Genomic DNA, 27020 nt, shown 5'->3' with positions numbered 1-27020 from the left:
CAAAAGATATGTTAAAAGTTGGGCTGATGAGAATCGCATAAGACCCGTTAAAAATAACGAGAAGACAAGTATCGTTAACATTAGACTAGCAAGACGACAAGTAGCTGTGAACACCCAAAGAAAATCAGAGGTGGGGGAGAGGAGGGGCAGCCTTGAAATTGTATTTTATACCTGGGGGCATGCAAACCTTTTGGAGTGCAAGCTAAGAGCGGTTATTTATCTGTTTTTGGGATTATCCGTTTCCGAACTTGCTTAAAGAAAGGATGAGGGAGCAAAGCTTAGTGAAGATGAAGCTCCATAAAAAATAGAGATCTCACAGGAGACATTTCTTATCTTATGACTGGTATATCGAGCAGTTTTAGCATAAAGTTCATGCTCGTTAAAAAATAAACGCAAAGATCCGAGCAGTTTTAACGCGGTCTTCATGCTCGTTAAAAAATAAATAAAAGCAGTGAGCAATGTTTCCTCCAGAGTTCAAGCTCATTTTTATCTAAAAAATGAACCTATCCCGGTAAATAACCATTGTGATCGTAAATTTATCAGCCATAAAAAGCCTTGGTCGTGTTTGCACCTGCCACCTCCACTTTCATTTGGCCGATCGTTCACCTCCATATGATTGTTTACCCATTTTGAGGAACAGCTGCGAAGAGTGATTTCACCTAGCCATCCTTGTGACACTGCCGTGATTGGAAAATTCCAACCTGTACCTGGAATCTGCTGCTATCCCTGTTTATCACTCGTTCCTCAAAAGACGAGTCTTCTTTAAGCTCTTTTCAACTGACTCGTAAAATATGAAAAGTTTGCCGAGTTTTGGCCTTCCAGCTCGTTAAAAGGACCGGAAGAGCTATCCCTCCTCTAGATTTTAATCTTTTTGGACCTGAGGGATTATTGCACAAAAAGGTCGAGCGCTTGTTTTATTCGGCTCGTTAAAGTTGTCGAAAACTCATCCCTTCTGTATTGTTTTATACTTTTTCGGACTTAAGGGATTAGATGACGAAAAAGGAATTTTGGAGTTAACTTTCTGTACCTTTTCAGACTCTCTAAAAATGAAAAGGACCGAGTTTTCCTTGTCGTTAGACTCGTTAAAATGATTAAATAGCGACAAACTTGTCTTTAGACGAGAACGAGTTTCCCTATCGCTAAGCTCGTTAAAACATAGCGATGGGCTTGCCCGAAGGGCAGGTTATAGAACAAGCATATGTTATCCTCCTCAAGCTTGACAAAAATAAAGAGGTACTGGTCAGAAATGACTGGGGAAAAATTGGGAGAACCTCAAAGCTTTAATGGTAGCAAGTCACTCTTGAACATGACACTTTTCCTCCGTACCACATCGGGTTGGGTTGTTTCATTCACCGGTCTCATCACCATGGTCTCGCCAAACCATCCACATTTGGGGTAATGCTACCGATCCATCGCATCAGTGTCGTTATATGTTCAAGAGATGTTGTTCAGAAAGAGTCAACCGTTTCCCATCCACTGCCATACATTATCCTTCATCCATCCATGATCGCCACCCTGAATCATATGTCACAGATTGTTTTCACCTCCATTAAAGTCATTAGCTCCGTTCCGTGTCACTGATGTGGGATTCATTAAGGCCCTCCTTTGACGGATCGCTTCTTGTCGACTTCAGCTCATTATCCAAGAAGTTGATCTAGGAACACCCCCCTCAGTACTTTGAAGCTTGCATGCCTCAATGGCAAGTTTCTCACTTCCGGCGACAGGTATACATCAATGACCTTCGACCAGAAGATTTTGCGTGGTGTTCGACGCCAAGTCCTATATTCACACCACGTGAATTTTACTGCATGTACCTTGAGGGTCATTATCATTATCGGTGATTCCTCTCGCGCTTGTTAACGGTTTACATCATTGGCCGGTAATCAAGCGATGTCTTTCCATGTTCGACTTCAGCGCAATTCTCACATGGATCGACTTGTACTTAGAGTGAAGATCGAACGAGTTTGAAGACCCCGGATCTATTTCCATCCATCCGGCTGCGATATATATTCAGGAAATATAAAGACATTTGACATGTACATCATTGTAGCAGATGATCATCCTACTCAAAGGATGATAATTTCAGCAGAGAATTATCAGTCTACCATCAGACGATCGTCTGTTCTATGTACCAAAATGAATTTATAAAGCTGAGCATGGGAATGCCCGCCTCAGCTAGATCATGAAAGCAGAATGAAAAATAATGTATTGTATTGTATTTTATTACAGGTCACCTCTCAGCGATTGAATGAACTTCGGATCCTCCTGATAAAGCATTTCACCCGATAAATGACCTCATACTTTAGGGGGCAACTGTTATAGACATTTTTGTGCCTTACAGCATGAAGCATGAAATATCCATAATCTAAGGGATCCAAAGTCCCTAAACATGTTGTTCTTACCCCTAGAGGAACAAGGTCAGCAAACCACAGCACTGAATAACAGTTCTCCACCTGAAAACACTCAAAAACAAGGCAATTCTGGATCATGTCAACTGCTCCACTGAGCATCTGCGCTGAATGTCAATTGCTCCACTGTCTACCTGCGCTGAATGTCAACTACAAAGAAGGCTACCTGCGCTGAGCGAATTGGGACATGTGGCACAGTCATTCCTCAAGGTGTCAATGCCCAGGAAGCTTCCAAAATGACACTTGGATCAGAGAATTCGACTGGTGATGAGTAAGAGGGTCTAGATCTCCAAGTGGAAGCAAGAACCTCCAAGTGGACTCAAGAACTGAAGAATAACTGAAGTGAGAGAGGACACTAGTCATCTCTCAAGCTGACTCATCCTTTCTCCAAAACTCCTATATATAGATCTCTCTCATGAGGTCTAGGGAGGCTGGAATTTGGTGAATGTAAAGAATTGTTGTTGATTTGAGTATAGAACTATTGGGTGATTTGCTTTGAAGGAGGTGAAGAGGAGATTTCTTTCTGCTGGGAGGTGATGCTGGATTGGGCCTCTTATGGTTGTATCACTTCCTGAACTTTACTTCTTCCATTAATAAAGCATTTGAGGTTCTTCTATATGCATGTGTCTCAATGGTGTATTGTTATACTTGTGTATTTGATTTATTCTAATCCTTGAATCAATTATGAATGTATGCTTCTTGTAGTTTCCCTCTCTTGCCATTTTGCAGGATCTTGGTGTAGCTAGGCCAGCGAAAGAGCAAGGAGCTGGGAGCAAGCAGCAAAGAGAGAAGATTGGATCAATCATTAGCGAAAGACATCGGTTAGTGGATCTCTTTCTCCCCTCTTTTACATCTCATAAAGAAGTAATCTCAAATAGCTTTGCTTTGATTGTTGCTGAGGTACTATCACCCTTAGAGTGGGATAGGGTCATTCCGTATTGGATACTTTTCCCAACAACACTATGAAGGGATAAAGTCCTCCTTCAAAGGGATAAGCTCCTCTAATCAAGGGGTTAGCTCCTTTAGTTATGGGATGCATGAACCACCAAGGAGCGAACTTTCCACCTCAAGATTCCCTCTAGAATCTTCCAGAAATAACCCAAAGTGAGTTTTTAAGAATGTACTTATGCCTTTTTTACTTTTATAGGGGTCCGCACCCATTACACAGAAACAGAGAGGGCAGGTCCATAGGGGACATGACCAGGGGGTGCGGGACCGCAGGTAATGCTAAGAGAAAGTGCAGAACCAAAGTTTTAGAGATTTTCAAGGACTTTCTCTCATTTTTCAAGGCTTGACATGAAGATCTGAGGTTTAAGACTTGCATAGGAGGAAAGTATGAGTGGTGATAGACTCACACTGATCGCAGAATGTCATAGTGACAATATTTTGTGCAACGAAGCTCACCACCTGCAGAGATGAGCTTGGCAGTGTGGGAATAACTACTGCCGATGGTGATATGGTGAGCCTTTCTCTCCTTGGCCTTCCAAAGAGTTGGAATAGCTACGAGGACTCTTTGAATGGAAGCGAGAATCTGCCGAATTGGGAACGACTATGGTCGGATCTGATGCAGGAGGAGATCAAGAGGAGCACACGAGATGGTTCTTCATTTAAGGATGATGATGAAGAAATATGGCCTTAGCAAGTAAGGCAAGGAAAGGGAAGGGGAAGGCTTCCCATTCCATATCGAATTCTTCTCATGGAGGGAAGAAGGGTGACATGTCTAACGTAAGATGCTTTAATTGTCACAAGTTGGGACATTATGCGACTAATTTCCCTTCAAAGAAGTCCAAGAAGGGATCCTCGGAAGGATCGGAAGGTGAGGCATTAGCCTCTCAGTTCGAAATGGACTTTACCCTCATTGCATGCATGGTGTCATCGATGATGGGTTGTGTCTGGTATCTTGACAGTGGAGCCTCATTCCACATGACCAGTGATAAAAATTTATTCAGTTCCTTGGAGGAGAAATACCTCAAGATGCGCATAGAAATGGGTGACGACAAAAGGTATAGTGTTTCAGGAGGTGGCACGATTGCTTTTCAGAGGGGGAATGGAGCTCCCCTCACCTTGACATATGTGATGTATGTGCCTGGACTGAAGAGGAACTTGGTATCGATCGCGATGTTGGAGGACAAAGGCTACGATGTTGTCTTCAGTAAAGGAAAGGTGTTCCTAAGACACATAACCACGGGTCAAACCAAGAGGATAGGGATTCGGGTGAATAATCTCTATAAACTAGAGGTAGATGATTGTGCAGCATTGAGTATGAAAGTAGAATCGGTGCAAAGCCAAGACATTGGTGAGTTGCGGCCCAAGCGGTTGGGCCATTTGCCTCATGGTGCTTTGAAGATAATGCAGCAGATATCTACAGGACTTCCCAAAGGTAAACTTGATCAAGTTAACACATGCAAAGGGTGTACCTTGGGAAAGTACACCAAGTCTTCCTTTCATGATCGAGACAGTTGAGCAAAGGCTATCTTAGAGTGAGTTCATACTGATGTGTGTGGACCATTCTCGACAGTATCCACAATGAAGCAAAAGTATTATGTGATTTTCATTGATGACTATTCTCATAAATGCTAGATTTGTTTCATGCAGAAGAAGGACCAAACCTTCACAAAGTTTTGTGATTTTAAATCTTTGGTCGAGAAAGAGTCAGGGAAGAAGATCAAGGCCTTGAGAAGTGACAACGATGGAGAATATGTCTCTCAAGATTTTAAGGACTTCTGTGCAGCGGAAGGAATTAAATGAGAGTTGACGGCACCTCATAACCCACATCAGAATGGGGTGGCCGAGAGGAAGAACAAAATTATTGTAGGGGAAACATGGGCAATGCTACATGACCAAGGCCTACCACTTCACTTGTGGGCTGAGGCATGCAACACAGTAGTCTATTTGCAGAATAGAAGCCCACATCGTATACTTATGATAAAGACACTAGAGGAAGATTTCTCCGATAAGAGACCAGATGTGGGTCACTTTAGGATCTTTGGATCATCGGTATATTTCCATGTGACAAAGGATGCACAGAAGAAGCTTGAGCCGACAGCAAAGTTGGGGATATTTGTGGGGTACATTGGTACACCTCACAGTTGTCGGGTGTACTTGCCTACCAGTGGGAGGACAGTGGTTCGCAGAGATCTCAAGTTTGATGAGCAGAAGGCCATGCGAGTTTCCCTTGAGAGGGAGCTCCAACTACAGGTTGTGGAGGAACTGTTGGTTCCTAAGGAGGAGGAGCCTCAGACTGATGCGAAGCAGTTGCATGCAGAGGTTCCAGGAGTGGATACATCCACTCAAGCAGAGTCTTCTAGAGATGGACGGAAGCGCACAAGAGAAGCTGACAGATTTTTGGAGGATGTGAGAGAGAATGTGGGAGCACCATCTTCTCAGTGTAGACAAGGATGTCACCTGAGAGGTACACTGGATACATGGCCCTTGTTGGGGAATGTGTTGAGACTGAGCCATCTTCCTTTGAGGAAGAAGTGCAGCATCCGATTTGGGTCGATGCTATGGTGAAGGAGTATGACTCCATAGTTCGTAACAATGTTTGGGATGCGGTTCTGAGTCCAAAGAACAAGTCAGTTGTGAGTTCTCGTTGACTTTACAAGGTAAAGCAAGCTGTTGATGGTAGTGTGGAGAAGCATAAGGCAAAAAAAAATTCCTGTGGCTTTTCACAGATCGAGAGGATCATTTTTTTGCAGTATATTTCGACAGAGGAGCAAGATGCTGACATTTTGAAAAAGGCATTGTCAAAGTGTAAATTCGAGTTCCATAGAGATAGGATCAGGGTGGTAGATAATCTCTTTCTTGTTGATAATGAGTGTTGAAATGTGGCAACAAGAATATTCCAATTTAGTTTGTCCTTGAATTAAATTGTGAATTAAAATCGAATTTAGTCTTAATAACTACTTGGAAATAATTAATTAATTTGTTTCAAATTAATTAGTTGGAGAAATTCAATTTAGAAGTCTTTCTGAAGTCATACAACATTTATCCCTTAAATTAAGGAGATAAGATTGAGTTATATTTGAGTTGTAATTAGTTAACTCAGTTTACTGAGTTAAGTCCAGTTAAATTAGTTCCAAACTATTTGAAGAACTAATGGTGAGTTAATAGTCAGTTGATGCATGCATGCACTCAACTAGTGTACTCCAGTTAACTGAAGATTCCCTCATCAGAAACTCATGCATGTCTATTCTAAAAAGGACCCAGTTGAGATTAAAGACAAGGACAATGTACTATAAGTTTCATATGTTTTCTTATAAAGAAAACTCATGCATGTAGTCAAGGCATCATTCTTTGAGGATTGCGTAGTTCTAACAATGTGTGAGAGAGTGTTCCACTTGGTAACAGGAGAATCATCCCAGAGGAATAGCACAAGGAAATAGGAGCTTGGAGGGCAGAGAGGAAGGCTAGAGAGAATCCAAGATTTCCTGTGAGCATCTGTGAGGATTGTACTCAGAGCTGGCTAGCTATGAGAGCTAAGGCTTTGTATAATTCCTATGTATTTCCACCTTGTATGATAATACAATATGGTGGGGTTTGTAACTGAGGCTTTCCCCAAAGTATTTTCATGTGTATTGTGCCATTGATTCTTCTTCTTTTGGTTATATTGTTCAGCTCGATATTTAAGCTTCCGTGATTTATAGTAGAAGTAGGTTATAGTATTCTGCTTTGATTTATATTGCATTATTGGATTAACCTACATCAAATTTTCTACATGGTAGCTCAAAGCGAGATTTGTAGGAAATTTCTACACTTTTCTTGTTTGTTTCTTGATTTTCTTGCTTTGTTTTGATTTGTCTTACTTCTTTCCTTTGCTTGTTTTATTTTTCACTTGTAGGTTAGTTTCCGCATGAAACCGTGTTTGGCTTCTTAGACAAGTAGGGTGATATCCAAGAGGAACTTGTACAACTATCCACACTTGGTTTGTTGTTTATTCCCTCTCTTTATGTGAATCTTTCATTTCTTCTAGTCTATAATACCCTGATGGAAAATATGTTCCTTTCATAGAGAGTCATGGTGAAATCATGGTGCCTGCACTCTTAACTAGTACCGCCTACTCTAATCATTTTTCTATATTTTTTTACCCTTGTCAACTCAATCAAGTAGAGTAAGGAGAGGAGAAAAACAAGTATTTCAGAGGTATATATAAACATCCTCTCTGAAGGGACAACCTCTTATGCTCTCAGTAGGTTGGGATCCCTCTTCCACCTCATGAAATAAATAAGTGCCTATGCATAGTTCTTTGAAAAATTAAAAAATGAAAATGAAATAAAAAGTGAAAGAAGAGAAAAGCTTCCTGTGCAGAGAGGTGAAGCAAGTAACTTCGTTGGGGTATTGTCCAGGCTTGCTGGCAGTGGAGAAACACCAAATACAAAACTAAAAATTTGAAAGTCTATTTTACTTGTGCACCTATATACCCCTCATCCCCATTCGAAACAACTTAGTTTGACTTGGCTTGGTATGTGTGTTTCCAATGAAGAGAATGGTAGGGACTACATCTTTAAATCAAGCTAGTGAAGAAGCTATTATAATGGAATAAATGAACACTAATTCTAGAAGAGTTAGACTTTATTTGCATGAGACGAGGTCCATACAAAGAGCTAGAGTTCTACCAGTGTGTCACCAATGTTGTAGCGGCTACAACCACCCTCCAAAAATTTTCCTATGCTTTGTTTTGGAGCCTCCCTTCTAAAATACAATAGCTCATCTTGCATTTATCCAAGTACTTGTGCTTCAAATGAGCTTTATTATTTTCATCTAGGCCTGTGTTTTCTTACTTATCTCATTTTCTAACCCACAATTTGACCTCTTTACTTGGTATTAATCCAGTTCTAGGCTTACCTTAGAGAAATGCGCAATCCTTGAGGGAAACTAGCCTTGCTCTTGTGAATTGCGCAATCCAAGTTGATAGTGATCCTTGAGCTCATGAATTGAAGTGCTAGTTGATAGCCAGCCTTGAGCTAGGAAATTTCACAAGACATGAGAGGCATCCCAGATCCACTCAACCCAAAAATTGTGCAGAAGTCTTTCTGCTTAGAATATGCTCAATGGATGAGCTAGAGGGTTGCCCATTCGTCCCTAGAACTGCGCAATATCTCCACACAATGCATGGCAGTTTTTCTCGAAAAAGAAAAAAACAAAAAAAAGGAAAAAATCATCCCTAAAACATAGGGACCTATTTTTAGCAGTCCGAAGGAGGCACTTGAGTTATTTTGAAAACTGTCGCCAAGTGTCATTTTTTCATTTATTTTTGGCGTTCACGTCATAAACCATAAATTGAACCAGTCTATTTAATCGACGTTGCCATATCTCATTTTCACATTCGATCCTGGAGCTCTCGTAGTCCCGAGGAGATCAAGGAACTTTCGGTGCGATCGTCGTCACTTTTATGGGTAAGTTTTGCCTTTCTAGTCTTTTGTGCTTTTGTTGCTTTTCTTCTCGCTTTTATTTGTTTAGCTTGTGGGAGTGTTTTTTCACTTGTTTTTTTGAATGATTATTGACGTTTTAACTTTTTTTATATTTTAGAAGTGATGTTTCAAGTTTTAGATTGTCTTTCCCAAGTTTTGTATGTATTTTCCCATTTTTGCAACAAGGGTCGTTGTTGCAGTGACTCCCTTCATAGGCTTCATTTTCCTTCAATTTGATTAATACATGCACTTGTTTTAATTGCACGCATCATCACTCAATTATATATGCACTCATCATCACAACATCCTGCATATATGTTCAATTTCACACTCTCCTTAGGCAAATATGAGCTCCCCTTGCCCAGACCTTGCACTCCCTTGCATGCACTACGCATTCTAGGAGCTCAAGGACTTTACCTTGGCTTATGGAATTGCACAGAGGTTGTCCTGGCCTAGTTCCAACTATGCACTATGTAGTTCTAGGAGCTATCATCCTAGTCTGGCCACTAAGACTATGCAATGTGCAATCTCTCCCGACCTTGGCCCCTGACTAAATTGCGCATTGCGCAGTTCCAATAAGTGATATTCCCAAATGACTACTAGGACTACGTAATACACAGTTCCCACAGTCATCCTATGACTTTTGCCAACCGTAATTGCATATTCCTTCCCATATTGAGCCCGATTTGTTTCTTGATCTTTTCTTGAATTTTCTTTGGTTTTTTAGTTGACATTTTCTTTCCATGAGTGTTCTCTATGTCCGACAAGTACAACAATTGTTGAGAATCTCTCAATAAGTTACAGTGAACATGGCATCCAAGAGATTTGCATCAAAGGAAGCTGCTAAGAGAAGTACTGGGGAAGCAACTAAGAAGATATCCATTGATATACCAATCTATGCAGACACTCAATTGTTCATTGAAAAGGGCACAAAGTTAACATGGAAGAAAATCAAAGTTACTTTTGCAGAGGACTTCGAGGAAGACTTAGAGGATCGGCAGGTATATATTAATATCCAACAAGTCATACTCATATAAGGTTGCATGAAGGTACCCCTCCTTCTCATGTGCAGACATTATCAGTTGGATTGTCTCACACACATATCCATAGACTATGACATTGAGGAGTTGTAGTGGGATAGAGCTTTCCACCTTCAGGGCAGAGAAATTTCAATGGATGTATCATTTACCTAAGCTAGTGAGGTGCATGGACACACTTTTATATGCCACCCATAACCATGTGAACATGAGGAATATAGTCAAGTGTTGGGTGAAAGAGCCGTCAAAGTTCAATAAAACACCCAATCATGTTTACAAAACCAAGTCTCTCAGGAAGGCTTATCAGTTCTTGATCATCTTTGCATGCAGAATATATGGTCAAGAGAAAACATAAACCTTTCCTGAAGGTTGGGTAGTCTTACTGGATCAGTTGGTGATTGATGGAAGGCTATTCAACTGGTCAGACTTGTTGGTTCATTAGTTGAAAAAATGTGTGACTAATTCTCAGAAATCGCCCAAGGATGAGCAAGCGATATTCTGCATGTCCATGTACTTACTAGATGCAATCTATGCCCAACAAGAGTTTCCTATCATGATATGGACATGGACACCAAAATCGAATGTCGTCGACATTTATTGCAAGTTTCTTTCTGACTGTAGCTACCGAGGAGTAATGGCAAGGCTAACTAACCATTTCATAATCATGTTGTACAAGCTTATCTTTGAGCAGGATCCTCCTTGCATGTCTCGAGAAGTAATGGAGGCGGTACTTAACATTGCATATTGGTATGCCTCACCAGGTGGAAACTTCATCGGAGTGTTTGGTGAATAGAAGCATCCACATGTTCTACAAAGATATGCCACTAACAAGTTGGTCATGCAAGAGGTCTCATTTCACCTCTCCATAGGGTTATCACCAGGACTACATAGGAAGAATAAAGTGCCATGGTCGACTCTTCCTTTGTGGAATGGATTGTACAAGATTAAGAGATTGAAATATGCAGATGTCGGGGCTAAGGAGATATTGAAATTTGAGTTCGGTACTAAGGACTTTAATCTGTATGATCCCTGGGGTATTTTTAAGAACCACTGTGTGAATGTGTATTATCCATGGATCCACGAGACATTTCATTGGCATGAGGAGGACCCTTGGAGGTACTGTTACAAGGCCTCCAAACTCCACGATCTGATCAGTATAGAAATATCTTAGAAGGTTGCTCTTATCTTCACCTTCCTTGAAGGGCTCTAGATTTCCTTCTTTTTTTCCATCATTTTCTTGATTAGAGATCATTTTCAATGCTCCTTTTGAGTGAATATTGTGAAGTTTATCCCATATGACTTTTGTTGATGAACATTTTTCAAAATTGGACTTCATAGAAACCGGTAGCCCATTCAAGATTGTTTTCATTGCTCTTGTATTATGTTCCTTGGATTCTCCATCCATTATGCTATCAGTAATCATCGATTTCCAAACTTCAATGCCTTAAGTATTTAGTAAATTACTCATTCTTTCCTCCCATATATCAAAGTTTCCATTGAACATTGGAGCCTTCACAAACTGATTGACTTCAATTTTGGTGGTTGAGGGAGACACGTCTTTAGGAGAATTGGAGACTTTCTTCCTTGGCTTCGCCATTTGTGTTCTAATGACCAACCTTCAAGTTGTTAGGCTTTGAGTGAAGGTATTGGCTCTGATACCAATTGTTGGAAATACTGAGAGGGGAGTGAATCAGTGTTTCTTTTCAATTGTTACTTTTACCAGTTAGATCAGTTATATTTAGGACACAAAATGAAAAATAGGAACAAATTATTTATTAATATCATCTTTATAATGAATCAAGTACATATATATATATATAGGGCTCCAATCCTAGATGAAGACACTGATATTCAATCTCCCAAGCTCCAACCTATTTCTAAGCACCAACTTGGACTTTAGTGAGGCTCCGACATCTAGGGATTCGACCCCATATTATCCAAGGCACCAACCTTGGGTTCAGGAGCACCAAATCTAAGGACACCAATCCTATAGCTTTGCTTTGTCAATATATGTTTGGTTGTACTTCACGACTCCCAAATTCTTCCTCACTGAGCCCTATCAATCTTCAGTTATCCCTTCACTTAGTCTCCATGTCATGTCACATCATCAATGACAACCATCAAAAAGTATCACCGCTGCACTTCATTGTACCCAAGAAATTCTCCAAGTCAACTCATGATGACATCAATGATGCATCATGGTCTTCAATGTTATCTTCAAGATAACTCACCAAATACCCACTACAGGTCTGCACAATTCTATAAGGTTCTTCCACGGGTTACTGCATGCATAGGTCTGCAATCTCAGTTCCACATTCATTGTATAGGTCTATCCGAGGGTATAAGTGTTAAGCCTTTGTAGCCTTCTTCCCAACCCAAATCACTGTCAACAGAACCACAAACTTGTTCTTGAGGTCCAGCACTACTTCCACCCATTTCTGTAGCTCTTAACAAAATTTTGAGCCACCATAATTGTATACTTGTGATTCTCCACTAGTTAACAACCTTCAGTTCTGAACTTTTCAACATGAGTTAATGCACAGAGCTACAAGTCTAGACAGGTCACTAGTATATACAACAAATCGAGGTCTAAATTTCCAAGTTCACAAGGTCTTCAATTCTTCATATATTCAACTAGCTCCAAAAACAGTGCTCGATTCTCCAGTATTTTTCTCCAATGTTGTTATACAGCTCCAACACTTCAACAATTTGTATCTACCAAACTAGGGTGATGATAGCATAGCCAAGGTACTTGATTCATAGCAAACAACATCTCCACATTTAAGATAAGGCTATGAAGTCTAGATTCTTCCACATTCAAGGCTTTAAAAAGACCAAGCATTTCAACGTTATCACAGGGTTACCAATCCAAGCTTCCAAGTGGTTGGTTGGAGAGTTCAAGAAATTTTCATATTGTATTTGCTTCCTTCTCCATACTTGTGTAGATTTCTTCTTGGCATGGTTCTAGCATGTGTAGTAGCCCAAGTCAAGTTAAAATCACGTGCCATATGTCCAATGATATGACACTTGAAGAACTCTATGTTGTTCATGAATAAGAATTCATGACTTCTTCTTGCGAAATTACTTCTCGGAGATTGACGGGGACCATTATAAGCCCTACAATCTTTTGCCATGTGTCCAAATTTTGTACAAGCATAAAAATAACCAAGAAATATGCATTGGTACCTGAGAGATGGAGATTTCCTTGATGTACATTTGAAGTCTTTTTTCCTTTGGAGCCTTTGATGATAACCATTGGTTCTTGCATCCTTGACACCATCTGCATTTCTTCTTGGAGGAGGGTTTCTTCCATATTTGTCTTGACTATTCTCCTTCCCTTTGCTGGAACTGGGAGCGTCAACATTTCTTCCATACCTCCTCACATCCTTGTTGTTTGAAGCATTAGGGTTTGCATCATTCTTTCTTGAGGATTCACCTGCATAGCCAAGACCTGATTTATCGAGGGGAGACCTTTGATGACTTAGGATGCCATCTAGGGTTTGAGAACTTTTCATGTTCTTATTCAAAAGGTCAACTTCCTTTTTAAGAAAGACAATTTATTCCTTCGTTTTCTTGCATTCTTCATCCTTCTTTGATAGAATTATCTCCATTTATTCCTTCATCTTGGTTGCTTCACATGATTAGGCCTTAAGAGAAGTGATTTCTGATTTTAACTTGGTGATGTCATCATCATTTTCTTCTAGTTGGCATATCATGGTGTTTCTCTCATTTTCTGCTTCATCAACTTGTCCTTCTATCAATGTCAAAGCTTCCATCACCTTCTCATCTCCTTGTGCTTGTTTCATTTCTTCTTCTAGTTGAGATCTAAGAGAGGAGACCTCTTCCTTGTATTGATCAATCTCTACTTCAAGTTTGTTCAAGCTCTTGTGCCTTTGTTCAAGGTGGCTTTGTTAGGATATTCCGACACATAGGAAATAGTTAAGTATAACTTGGTCTAGTATAGAGTTAGGTAAAGTGTGTTTCTTTACTATGTACATTTTGTAACTTACAATCCGACGGTTCATTCTCTCCTCGGTATTACCGACACTTGATCTGTGGCTTAACACTCGATTGGTCCATGATCTCTATTTAAAGAGCATGGAGGGTCATTTGTAGGTTAACCGTTCATGAGAGAAGCTTATGTAAATTTTCATTCTTTTATTAATAAATTGCCTGAAGTGGCCGCGTTGGCTCAGGCCGTGGACTGTTTCCCTCTTTGAGGGTTTTAACCACGTCAAAAGTACTGGTGTATTGATCTGCGATCTGTTTGTGAGCGGTGTCCTTTGGTGTTCTGTCTGAGGAACTTACCCTGCAAATTCCTACATGGTATCAGAGCTATTTGACGGTCGCGTCCGTTGGTGATCCAAATCTGAAGCCGGTAGAACTGCATCTGACTACCGTTTCCTAGATCTACTGTTTCTGACTGCTTTCAGGCCGAGAGGACTGCTCTGTTGTGTTGGGAGCATCTGTTCCAGTGTGTAACCCCTTTCGTTTCACGCGAAAAGGTTTCTGGTAGCCCTAGCTGCGTCATTTTTAAGATCTGAAGGTATACAGTGTTTATTTGCAGTTTACAGTTATTTTCTCTCTGTTTATTTCGGTTTCAGTTTATTTAGCTTTTTTTATTACCAGATCTATACCTTTCATTTCTGTGTATGCTCTTTGCCCCGCGACTCTGTGTGATCTGGGCAAATTAGAAACAGAAAGGAAGGATTTTTCTCATGTGTATGCTCTTTTCCGTTGCGCCTTAGTGTGATCTCGGAAAATCAGAAACATTGAGAAAAATATTTAGTTTCCGGGTAAAGCTAACTTCGAGCCGCAAGGTTCGTTTTTTTGTATTTTCGTGTTGGGTTTTGTGTTTTTTGTTTTGTAGGGAAAAAGAGCTTTCTCAAAGCAAGCACACAACCCAAAGCTTCAACTCTCTCTCTCTCTCTCTCTCTCTCTCTCTCTCTCTCTCTCTAACTTCTTCATCCGGAAGCCATTTTTAGAACCGTTTTTTTTTTAAAAAGCCTAATTTTTCGAGATCTTTCCATTGCAACACTTAGTTTCAGCATTTATAGCTTCAGTTTCTGTTAAAATGGAAAGTCCATGCCAAGTTATTCTTGACAGCACCAACTACTTCCAATGGTGGTCATACATTGTGGATTTACTTAGAAGTAAAGGTCTCTACAGAATAGCCACAGGCCAAGAAACCAAACCGAAAGATGAAGATAAGGTAGCTAAATGGGAAAATAGGCAAGATCAAGCACGTGGATTGATAGGGATGTCTATTTCTCCAGATCTTAGATTCCATATTGCAGAACTTGATGCTCCTGATGAAGCAATGAAACAGATTACTAAAGTCTTTGGAATTAAAAATGAACTTAGAGCCCATCAACTTGAAAATGAGTTGCTTACATTGGACCCCAATAATTTTTCTTGCATTGAATATTTTTTGTCCAAGTTCAAGACCCTTAGACTTCTCTTGGAAGGTGTTAAGGTTAAGAAAGAAGATAATAACCTTATCTATTCCATTCTTACTAAGTTGGGACCAGCCTACTCTGTGTTTGTTTCCACCTTCCATTCTACAAGAGAAGCCTTCATTTCTCAAGGACAAGACTACAAGTCCCCTTCCTTTGATTTTTTTTGTGATTCTTTAATAAGAGAACAAGAAAAACTCTTACACCTTGGTCTTCTTAATCTTGGAAACTCTTCTAAGAAAGCGTTAGCCACCCAGCAGCAACCAAATCCAAAGAATCCTCAGAAGTTGTATCCTAAAAGAGTGGTCCTAAACCAAACAAGGGTCCTAAGAAATTTCAGCCTCAAAATGAAAAATCATTTCAACAAAATGATAAGACAAATAAAAACAAAGGGAAGAAGATTGATAGACATTGCAACTTTTGTAATCGAAATGGCCACTTAGAATCCAAATGCTTTAAGAAGATGGAAGCCTTGGAAGCAGCAATGAAGAAGCATAACATCCATTTGGAGCACTCTTCAACTTCAACTTCATCTTCAGGAATGGCACTTTCTGCATGTGGTTGTCAAGCATCTCGGTCTGGCTATGCACTAAATGTATCTCCTTCTTCTCATTCTCATGAGTGGCTCATTGATTCTGGAGCTTCTTATCACATGGCCAAAAACAAAGCCATGTTTTCTTCTTTAAATGATTGTAACACCAAAAATATATATGTTGGTGATGATAGATCTCTTAGTGTTGTAGGGACTAGAACTGTTCATATAGACAATGGTCAGTTTAATGATGTATTATGTGTTCCAACCTTATCCTGCAACCTTCTATCTGTATATCAGATAACTCATTCAGGTGAAGGTAAAATCGTTGAATTTTCACCTCACGATGTTGTAATTAAGGACCTAAGAGATCCTAGACAGATTTTAGCTACTGGCATTGCTGATGATTCTACAAGGTTGTATAAGTTTCACAACTTTGGGTCATCAAATATTCCCTCGGTATTTTTTGCTCATAATGATGAAGTGAGCAAACTTTGGCATGAGCGATTTGGTCACTTAAACTATCGCTCTCTTCAGAATCTATGTAAAGAAAATATGGTGACAGGTCTTCCAATGGTATCTTGCAGAGATGGTGTTTGTTCTGGATGTGTACTCGGAAAACATCATCGGGACAGTTTTGAAAAACGTGCCTCTTGGCACGCCTCAACCCCTTTACAGCTTGTGCATGGTGATTTATTGTGTCCACTTCCAGTTGTTTCCTTCTCTGGCTACAAGTATTTCTTCACTTTCATTGATGATTTCTCCAGACGCACTTGGGTATACTTCTTAAAACTCAAGAGTGAAGTATTTAACATGTTCTTGGCCTTTAAGGCCTTTGTTGTAAAACAATCTAGACATCAAATTCCTAAGCTAAGATCTGATAATGGCAAAGAATATGTTAAAAACAACTTCATCAACTTTTGCACTGAGCATGGAATTCAAATGCAACATATTGTTCCATATACTCCACAACAAAATGGTGTAGCTGAAAGGAAGAATCACACCTTAAAGGAAATGGCTAATTGTATGCTTCAATCTAAAGGACTTAGTCTTAATTATTGGGCAGAAGCAATTAACTGTGCAAATTACATAATAAATCACACTCCTACTAAGGTTTTAAAGAATATCACTCCAGAAGAAGCATGGAGCTCAATTAAACCAGATGTTAGTCACTTTCGTGTTTTTGGAAGTGAAGCATGGGCCCATATTCCAGATGAAAAACATAAAGCTTTAGAACCTAAGAGTGAAAAATGTATTTTTGTTGGATATTTTGAAGATGTCAAAGGGTATAGACTTATTCCACTTAAGTCCAAGAATGTTATCATTAGAAGAGATGTAAATTTTGCTGAAAATATATCGGCCTACGAGCTTAGTTCGGCGGATGTGCCACCTCTTCCTATCTCTTCTACTTTTGAAAATATTTCTTCTTCAGATGATGAAAGAGAGGATGACAATCCTCCCCCACCTTCTCAGGATCCTCCTTCAGCTCCTCAGCTTCCAAAATGGGTACGTGCTACTCGGGATGCAGCAGGTGATCTTGTCGGTGATCCTACAGATCAGCGACATACACGTTCTCAGTTCGAGAGAGCCTCTTCTTTACTGGCTCAAGCTTCAGTGAATTATGATCCTGACACCTTTGCAGAAGCTTCAGGCCATCCAGATTGGGAAGCAGCTATGAATGAAGAATATCATTCATTATTGGCAAATGATACATGGGATCTTGTACCTCTACCAAAGGGATGAAAACTTGTTAGATGCAAATGGGTTTACAGAACCAAGTATGGACCAGATGGGAAAGTTGATAAACATAAAGCTCGTCTTGTTGATAAGGGTTTTTCACAAGTTGAAGGCATTGACTACACTCAAACCTTCTCCCCTGTTGCCAAAATGAACTCTATCCACCTTGTTCTTTCCCTTGCTGCCTCTTTCAAATGGGAAGTCCATCAGATGGATGTTAAATCCGCCTTCTTGCATGGGGACTTGCATGAAGAAATCTATATGGAACAACCTATTGGCTTTATACAAACAGACTCCAGCCTTGTATGTCGGCTTAAGAAATCCCTTTATGGTCTCAAGCAAGCTCCTCGAGCTTGGTATGCCAAAATGGATAACTTTCTTTTAGAAAATGGCTTTTCTAGGTGTCGTTCTGACAATATTGTCTACACCAAGAAAGTGGGCAAGTCTCTTATCATTCTTGTTCTTTATGTTGATGATCTTATCCTGACTGGTAGTGATCCCAACCTTATAAACCATGTGAAGACTAGCCTTCAAAGGAAGTTTGAAATGACAGACTTAGGACACTTACATTATTTTCTTGGTCTTCAAGTCTTGCAATCCAAGGAAGGTATTTCCCTTTCCTAGTCCAAGTATGCCTATGATATTCTACGCCATTTTCACATGGAAAACTGTAAGCCAGCCCCTTCTCCCTTTCAGTCTGGAGTCAAACTTTCAGTCACTTGTACTTCTCCTGAAGTTGATGCTACCTTATACCGTCAACTTGTAGGAAAACTTTTGTATCTAACCCATACTCGTCCTGACCTTTCCTTTGATGTTGGCCTTGTTGCTCGGTTTATGCAAAACCCACGTGAAAGTCATTGGAAAGCAGCTAAAAGAATACTTCGTTATGTTCGAGGTACAGTTCAGTTTTGGATTCATTACAATGCCAAAGCATCTCCTCTATTGGTTGGTTTCACTGATTCCGCTTGGGCAGGTGACCCTGATGATTGGAAGTCTACTGCAGGTTATGTGTTCACTCTTGGTTCAGGACCTATTACATGGGCTTGCAAGAAACAAGGTGCCATTTCTCTTTCTTCAGCAGAAGCAGAGTATCGTGGTGTCGTAGAAGCTAGTAAGGAAGCCTTGTGGCTTCGTCAGATCCTGTCAGAGTTTGGCTTTCAGCAGCAACATCCGACTACACTTTGGTGTGATAATCAAAGTGCCATTCAACTATGCAAAGATCCAGTCCAACATCAGCGCAACAAACACATTGAACTGCACATGCACTTCATCAGAAAGCTCATCCACGACCATGTTCTTGAAGTGCAATATTGTTCAACAGATGATCAAGTTGCAGACATCTTTACAAAGGCTCTCACAGAGGCGAAGTTCACTAAACTTCGATATATGGTTGGAGTTCAGGAAGTTGTCACTAAGGAGGGATAGTCTCTAGTTCCTCCTTCCTTCTCCTATTGTGTCATATTTGTAAATCCTTCAATCCTATCCCAAGTTGTTCTTAAGGGGGGATGTTAGGATATTCCGACACATAGGAAATAGTTAAGTATAACTTGGTCTAGTATAGAGTTAGGTAAAGTGTGTTTCTTTACTATGTACATTTTGTAACTTACAATCTGACGGTCACGATATGTAGTGATCTGACGGTTCATTCTTTCCTCAGTATTACCGACACTTGATCCGTGGCTTAACACCCGATTGGTCCATGATCTCTATTTAAAGAGCATGGAGGGTCATTTGTAGGTTAACCGTTCATGAGAGAAGCTTATGTAAATTTTCATTCTTTTATTAATAAATTGCCTGAAGTGGCCACGTTGGCTCAGGCCGTGGACTGTTTCCCTCTTTGAGGGTTTTAACCACGTCAAAACTACTGGTGTATTGATCTGCGATCTGTTTGTGAGCGTGTCCTTTGGTGTTCTGTCTGAGGAACTTACCCTGTAAATTCCTACAGGATTAACAAAGTATCTTCCTGTTTCTTTTCCTTATCCAATTGATTTTTCATGGATATGACTTCTTCATGATGCTTTCTCTTGTTTTAGTGAAATTCTTCCTTAATCTTGGTGAACTCCTCATCTCTTTCTTGTACTTGAAGCTTGACAAGGTCAACTTCCTTCCTTGTCTTTCCCTGGTCACCAACTTTCTTTTTCTTCTTAAGTTCTTCATTTTCCTTTTTAAAATTGTTAATCTCTTCCTTGGCAGTCGTAATTTAGTGAGGAGATATTATTCAAAATATTTTTCATTCTCTTCATCTTCTAGGTCTCATTTAGCCTTGAAGATCATTGTCAATGCTCCTTGAGTGAAGATCATGAATTTTATCCCATATGTCTTTTGTTGATGAACATTTTTCAAAATTGGCCTTCATAGAATCTGGTAGCCCATTCAAGATTGCTTTCATTGCTCTTGTATTATGTTCCTTGGATTCTCCATCCATCATGCTATCAGTAATCACTAATTTCCAGACTCTAATGCCTTGAGTCATTAAGAAATTCCTCATTATTGCCTCCCATATATCAAAGTTTCCATTGAAAAATGTAGCCTTCACAAATTGATGGACTTAAATTTCGGTGGTTGAGGGAGACACATCTTTAGGAGGATTTGAGATTTTCTTCCTTGGCTTCACCATTTGTGTTCTAATGATCAACCTTCAAGTTGTTACGCTTTGAGCGAAGGTACTGGATATGATACCAATTTTTGGTAATACTGAGAGGGGGGTGAATTAGTATTTCTTTTCAATTGTTACTTTTACCAGTTAGATCAATTATATTTAGAACAAAAAATAAACAATAGGAACAAATGCTTTTAGTAAGATAATCTTTACAATGAATCAAGTACAATATATATACGGCTCCAACCCTAGATGAAGACACCGATCTTCAATCTCTTAGGCTCCAACCTGTTTCCAAGCACCAACTTGGACTTTAGTGAGGCTTCGACCTCTAGGGCTTCGAGCCTATCTTATCCAAGGCACCAACCTTGATTTTAGGAGCACCAACTCCAAGGACACCAATCCTATAGATTTTATTTGTCAATATATGTTTGGTTGTACTTCACGGCTCCCAAAGTTTTCTTCACCGAGCCCTTACAATCTTCAGTTATCACTTCACTTATTCTCCATGTCACGTCACATCATCAATGACAGCCTTTAGAAGGTATCACCACTGCACTTCATTGTGCCCAAGAAATTATCCAAGTCAACTCATGATGACATCAGTGATGCATCATTGTCTTCAATGTCATCTTCAAGATAACTCACCAAATATCTACTATATGTATAAACAATTCTGTAAGGTTCTTCCACGGGTTATTGCATGCACAGGTCTACAATCTCAATTCCACATTCACTATATAGGTTTGTCTGATTGTATAAGTGTTAAGCCTTTGTAGCCTTCTTTTCTTTCCAACCCAAATCACTGTCAACAGAACCACACACTCACACTTGTTCTTCAGGTCTAGCACTACTTCCACCCGTTTTTTAGCTCTTAACAAAAGTCTAAGCCACCACAATTGTATACTTGTGATTCTCCACTGGTTAACAACCTTCATATCTGAACTTTTCAACACGAGTTAATGCACCAAGCTACAAGTCTGGACAGGCCACTAGTATATGCAGCAAATCGAGGTTTGAATTTACAATTTCACAAGGTCTTCGATTCTTCATATATTCGACTAGCTCCAAAAATAGTGCTTGACTGTCCAGTATTTGTCTCCAGCACTGATATACAGCACCAACACTTCAACAATCTGTATTTACCAAACCAGGGATGATGATAGTATAGTTAAGCTATATTATTCATAGCAAACAAGATCTCCACATTTAAGATAAGGCTTTGAAGTCTGCAATCTTCCACAGTCAAGACATTAAGGAGACCGATCCTTTCAACGTTGTCACGGGGCTACCAATCCGAGCTTCCAAGTGGTTGTCCTTTAGGTCTGTAACACCAAAGGATGTTGCCATAAGTCGGTGGTATATTTCTTTGGTTCAATTTTCCTTCTACAATCTGAGTTCTAGTTGAAACCACAGGATTATCCCAACCAAAGATCAACCCAAACAATGTTCTATATGTTCCTCGGCCACCTCTCTGTTCCTATGGTTCTTTGTTGTATTTTTCACCAAATTACTATCTCCTCGGCTGCATTCATGAGATGAGAATTGTATTTCTGCTCCAAATGCATTGATTGATGTGTCCTTTCAAAAAAAATCATGTATATATACAAAACAGAAGTCGTCATTTTCTATGAAGCCGACCAGTGGCTCGAACGGGAGCCGACATTTGGTTTGGTGAAGTCGATAAATAAGCTTTCAACGTAATGAAACGGGGGATATGCAACCCATACATCCAGCGTACGTGTAATTTGTTCTATGACTTTGTTTGACCAAAACACTTTATCATCAAATGTTATGAAGTATATTCAATGCCTTTATTCAATTCCCTTGAGTTAATTTATATACGTATTTGTGTGTGAGAGGATAGTCAAGATATGAGTGGAAAGGATAGTCGACATGTGAGTGGAAAGGCCAACATAATGAGTGTATTTTTTAAGGAATATAATAGTATATGTTGGAAGGAATTTATGTGCATGTACATAGGTATTACGTGACTTTATAAAACAGTTTTTTTTAATAATGTATTTAGTATAATGTAAGGTGATGTATGGTAGAATAAGATAATGTAATGTGTGCTAGGTAAATGTATGGTTAGGGTTTAGGGGATTTTGACAAGGTTAGGGTTTTTATGAAATAGGATTAAGGATAAATTTTTAATTAGGCCTATGCTCAAGAAATACTAGGGTTTCATCAATGTGAGGATTTCATGTATTTAGGATCTAGGTTTTTCTCACTTGGGGTTTGCACAACATCTAGGGTTAGGGTTTGCTTTCAACAAATACCTAGGAACACACTTTCATCAAATTAGGGTTAGGGTTTTCTTTCAACAAAGGATAGGGTTTCATGTACTTAGGATCTAGGGTTTGGGTTATGTATCACAAGAATATGTGTTATCTTGACAATGCCATATTGACATCAATGACAACCTTGATTAACACAAGCAAGAGGAAAAACAAATCAAAGAGCAGAGTGTAGTTTCAGCAATGGGGGAGATGAGGAAAGTGATACTTGTTGAAGTATAAACACTTGAGACTACCATGCGGGAGCTCTATGACGGATTTGTCACCATGCATAAATTAGTTTTCCATGTGCATGGACTACAGTATTGGAGCAAAGATTTTGTTCAAACTCTCAAGAATGTACATGCTTCCATTTCCCATGTGCAAGAGTGTACAATGCGGTACAAGGGGGGCACACTTCACTTAGCCAAGAAGATGAAGCCACAGGCTAATCTGGAGAAACCTAAAGTCTTAATGTTGATCGAGAACTATGAGCATCTTGCCCCATTCATCAACAGCATACAGGCCTCAAATGCATCGTAGTAAAACAATATGGATGTCATGGTGAGAATGCACAAGATCCCATCAATCGGTTCCCTCATCGAGGCTAAACCAAAGAACCAAGTCCGGCTAGAGATCGATGCGTACATGGAGTAGATAAGAGGAGGGGTCGCCAGGGAAGACTTGGAGCTGAGCGCACATAACATGCAGAAGTACATTGGTGGTCCTGTCATGGTCAACGCCATGTTTCACATGCTTCATACCAAGTTGGACACAAAGTCCAAGACCATATACTCGAATGCTATGAAGGAAAGAGTCTACTATCAGAAAGAAACCATCAAGAAGTTTGGGGACATCATCATGCAATACCAAGTTTGGCATCAATATGTGACCAAGAAGCATCAAGTGGAGGTCGCCAAGTTTGTCTTTCGCCAAACTTCGGAGTCATAGTGTTTTGTCTTGTTAAGTTATCTCTAGCCTATTTTGTCACACATGGGTACATGTGGAAAATGTAATATTATTTTGAAATATGTTTTACGTGAAATTCCAAGTGTCATTAGTGGAATGTTAAAAGTCATCATGTTATGTAATGAGTTATTTGTAAAATAAGTTGAAGAGTCATTAGGAAAGTCAAAGATTCACAAAGGGGAATGTCAAGGATCACCCCACCCTTTTTTATAAATAGAACCTCATAACTCATAACAGGGGCTTTTGGGAGCCAATATTTTGGCTAGGCTTAGGCTTAGAAAAGGATTGGGAGTATTGTGACGAGCCTTGGCTTCTTCACAACATAGAGTGAGTATACTTATTTGGAGGAGCAGTTGTTATTGACTGTAATGTTCCACTATTGGAGCTAGTGGTCATCAATGGTGTATGTATGGATGGAACTTTCACTTATAATAATAATATCAAAGCCAGCACACTTTCATGCATATTTTGTTATTGTAGTTGGTCTATTTTGGTTGCTTTAGCAATGTATGTTGTTTAACTTATTCATTTTCTTATGAACTATTTTTTATGTAATTGTATGAATCTTTTTGGATGTGTGTTGTTGGATTAACCCATCACTTTAATTTGTGGACTATTTCGCATTTTAGCTTGTGATGTCATTCCATTTGTGTGTACCTTTCAAGTTGTGTACTATTACAGGCTTCTAATGGGCACACTTCATTTTCCCCTCTGTCTTTCAAAACATTCATGCATCGCACTTGACTCTCCACGGGGTCACACACTTGCTGCCAACCAAAGTTATCATACTTATCTCTATGGGCTACCGCAGTCAAGGCATTACATTACCACCCACTGTTGGGACTCTGACTCCAAATGGTTTGAGGTTTAATTGGGACTTATTATCGATGATATCCCCTGAATGTTGGCAGGTCTAGCACCGTGAACATTTCTCATGCTAGAAGGAGGGTAACCAATATTTTATGGTTGATTGTCCCACCGACCCCACTAATCCATCTTTTGGTCAAGGCAGCAACGTCCACTCTGTCTCCCCTACTCGTAATTCTGAATCCGGTAACTCTTCACTGCCTAGGCCTAAACGTGAAATCCCTATCATTAACTTCAGGTCATTCGCCCTATCATTCTTCAGTTTGGAAAAAAAAAAGGATTGATTCCGAGAGTAATCGTTCTTCCATATTCTCAAACGAAGAACAAGACCACTCCCACAGGAGTCGTGGTCTCGTTGTTGAAGGAGTATTCCTCGCCACTCTTGAAGAACTAGAAGATGTTATTGAAAAGGAAGAAGAGGAGGAGGAACCATCAGATTCAGAAGAGGAAGAGGAGGAAAATGAAGAAGAAGACATGGCAGAGAAAAATCTAGATTGGATGACTCAGGGCCCACTGGAACTTCTAAGTGTCCTGCACAAGATGTCGAGGCACACAAAGAAGCTCTTGATGAAATATGACCCTGACAAGACAATGAAGGTTGAAGACCACTTGGAAAACTTTTACCTACATCTACAAACACTTGAGTTATGTTATGATGATGTTGCATGTATACATTTTCCATGTACCTTGGATGGTAAAGCAGTTGTGTTGTATCACATCCTTCCTCCAAACTCCATCAAGAATTGGAGGGGATTCAAAAGAATCTTTCTTGAGAAATTTGTTGAAGATAAGACCCCTGCCATGTTATTAAAGGATTTGGGTAGTATTAAGATGGAGCAGAAGGAAAAAGTTAAATATTTGAATCAGAGGTTCAATCGCATCTTGAACAATTTTTCGAACAACACAAAACCCCATGACTCCATCACCATAGACTACTACACTTATGCCTTTCCAACAAGTATTGTGCAATTTGTAAAGCGAACTGTGAAACCAACATTGACAGAAAAAATGAAGAGGTTATTGTCATTGAGAAGAAATTGTGCACTATTGGAGTCATCACAGATGATGAACCAACAAAAGACTCCAAGGAGATGGTTAAGAGGTCTTAGGGACTTCACCTCAAGTTCATGCTCAGAATGAATTTAGCTTCCGGAAGAGCAACAATCAGTCGACAAAATCTGTGCAAAGTTCTAATGTGGTGTTGAACATTGAAAAAATTGGCACAAAATTGTATTGCATGTTCATAATGAGCATAATTTGGAGAAGACCCATAATGGAACTAGCTCAAGATCAAAATGGTTGTGCAGTTTGTTGACTCAGTCATGGTTGAGGAGCAAGTTGAGCCCAATGAAGAGAAGGAAGAAGCTACTTCATCTGATGAAACTCCAAGCATTTGGCATGCAATGAATAGGTATTAATTCTTTCTTGTAGCCCATAAAATCACTATTGATAAGAAGCCTTTGAGTGATGGTCTAGCCCAAAAACAAAGCAACCAATACAACTTGAGAATTAAAGGGTTGACCACTGTGATTGAGGTGTCGAAACAGAAATTCAAAGAAAACTTTTTAAGAAAACTCAATCCTCTAGCTAACTCATCACATAACACTCAGAACAAGTCTGGGAAAACAACTTCAACTAAAAGTGTTTCCGACAGCAATAAAGACATAATCATCCCTCTAGAAACCACAAACCCAATTCCATCCCCGACCAACTCGAGCATTCTTCCCATTGTGGATTATAACATTGTAGAGGATATGAATAAGGTTCGTGCAAACATCTCCTTGTTTGAACTTATAAAGATCATAAGCCAGCGAGACATCCTTCTACGAGAATTTGGAAAAACCTCTACAGGTAATGCTACCTCTTCGGACAAGGGATCTAGTAAGTCTCCTAAGGCTTTCGTATTTGTACTTAATGCACTCAAAATGGATGAAAACACACTTTTCCCACCATTCTTGTTAACATTTGAAATATTCAACTTCAATGTACACAATTTCTTGGTTGATTCCAGTGCATTGGTGAATGTCATGTCATTATCTATGGCCAATAGGATCAATGCTAAATGGGACAAGACAGATGCATAGATAATTCATCTGGATAGAACTCATTTCCAAGAAATTAGTGAAATTAGGGATGTCATCATCTGGTTATCATCTAACGGACAAGTTCACCAATGTATCAACATAGTGATTGTGGACATTCTGAAAGCATATGGAGTGTTACTGAGTAGAGACTGGTCAAGAAATATTCCAGGATACTTTTCCATAGACTGGTCACACTTATGGCTTCTATACAAAGGCAGTGACAATTAGATCCAAGTAGATTTAGAGATATACATGAAGCACACAGTGACTCCCTTGAATGGGCATAATGAACCAATGGCTTTCGCAAAACTTCTATTTGGAAACTATTTTCTGGAAACACAGTTGGGGTGTTATCTTGCATATCCATCCCCAGTTCCACTAGATACACTATTGGATCGCCTTCCATGTCCAACTGGTGATGATGAACTTTGTAAAGTTAGTAGTAGTAGTAGCAGTACTAGTGCAATGAGAAGTCCCTATACATATGACATGTGGACAGTCTACTTTGACAAATCCAATGCACAGGAGGGATCTGGAGCTGGTTGTATTTTAATAGACCCATTGCAGAAAAAACATTTTATCTCTAGTTGCTTGGAATTTGAGTGCATGAATAACACTGCATAGTATGAAGCACTCGTCTTA

General features: G+C 39.6%; 1 pseudogene; it reads left to right on the top strand.

Moving 5' to 3' along the window:
• The first annotated feature begins 9627 nt into the window (after positions 1–9627).
• Positions 9628–27020, top strand: part of LOC149251090 (protease Do-like 10, mitochondrial pseudogene) — a 36697-nt pseudogene continuing 19304 nt past the window's right edge.

This window comes from Pinus tabuliformis, chromosome 7, assembly GCF_031772625.1.
Source record: "Pinus tabuliformis cultivar Carrire ecotype Pingquan chromosome 7, CPIR1, whole genome shotgun sequence".
Taxonomy (NCBI): domain Eukaryota; kingdom Viridiplantae; phylum Streptophyta; class Pinopsida; order Pinales; family Pinaceae; genus Pinus; species Pinus tabuliformis.
Note: the sequence above shows the minus strand (reverse complement) of the source record. Positions and strands in the feature narration are given on the sequence as shown.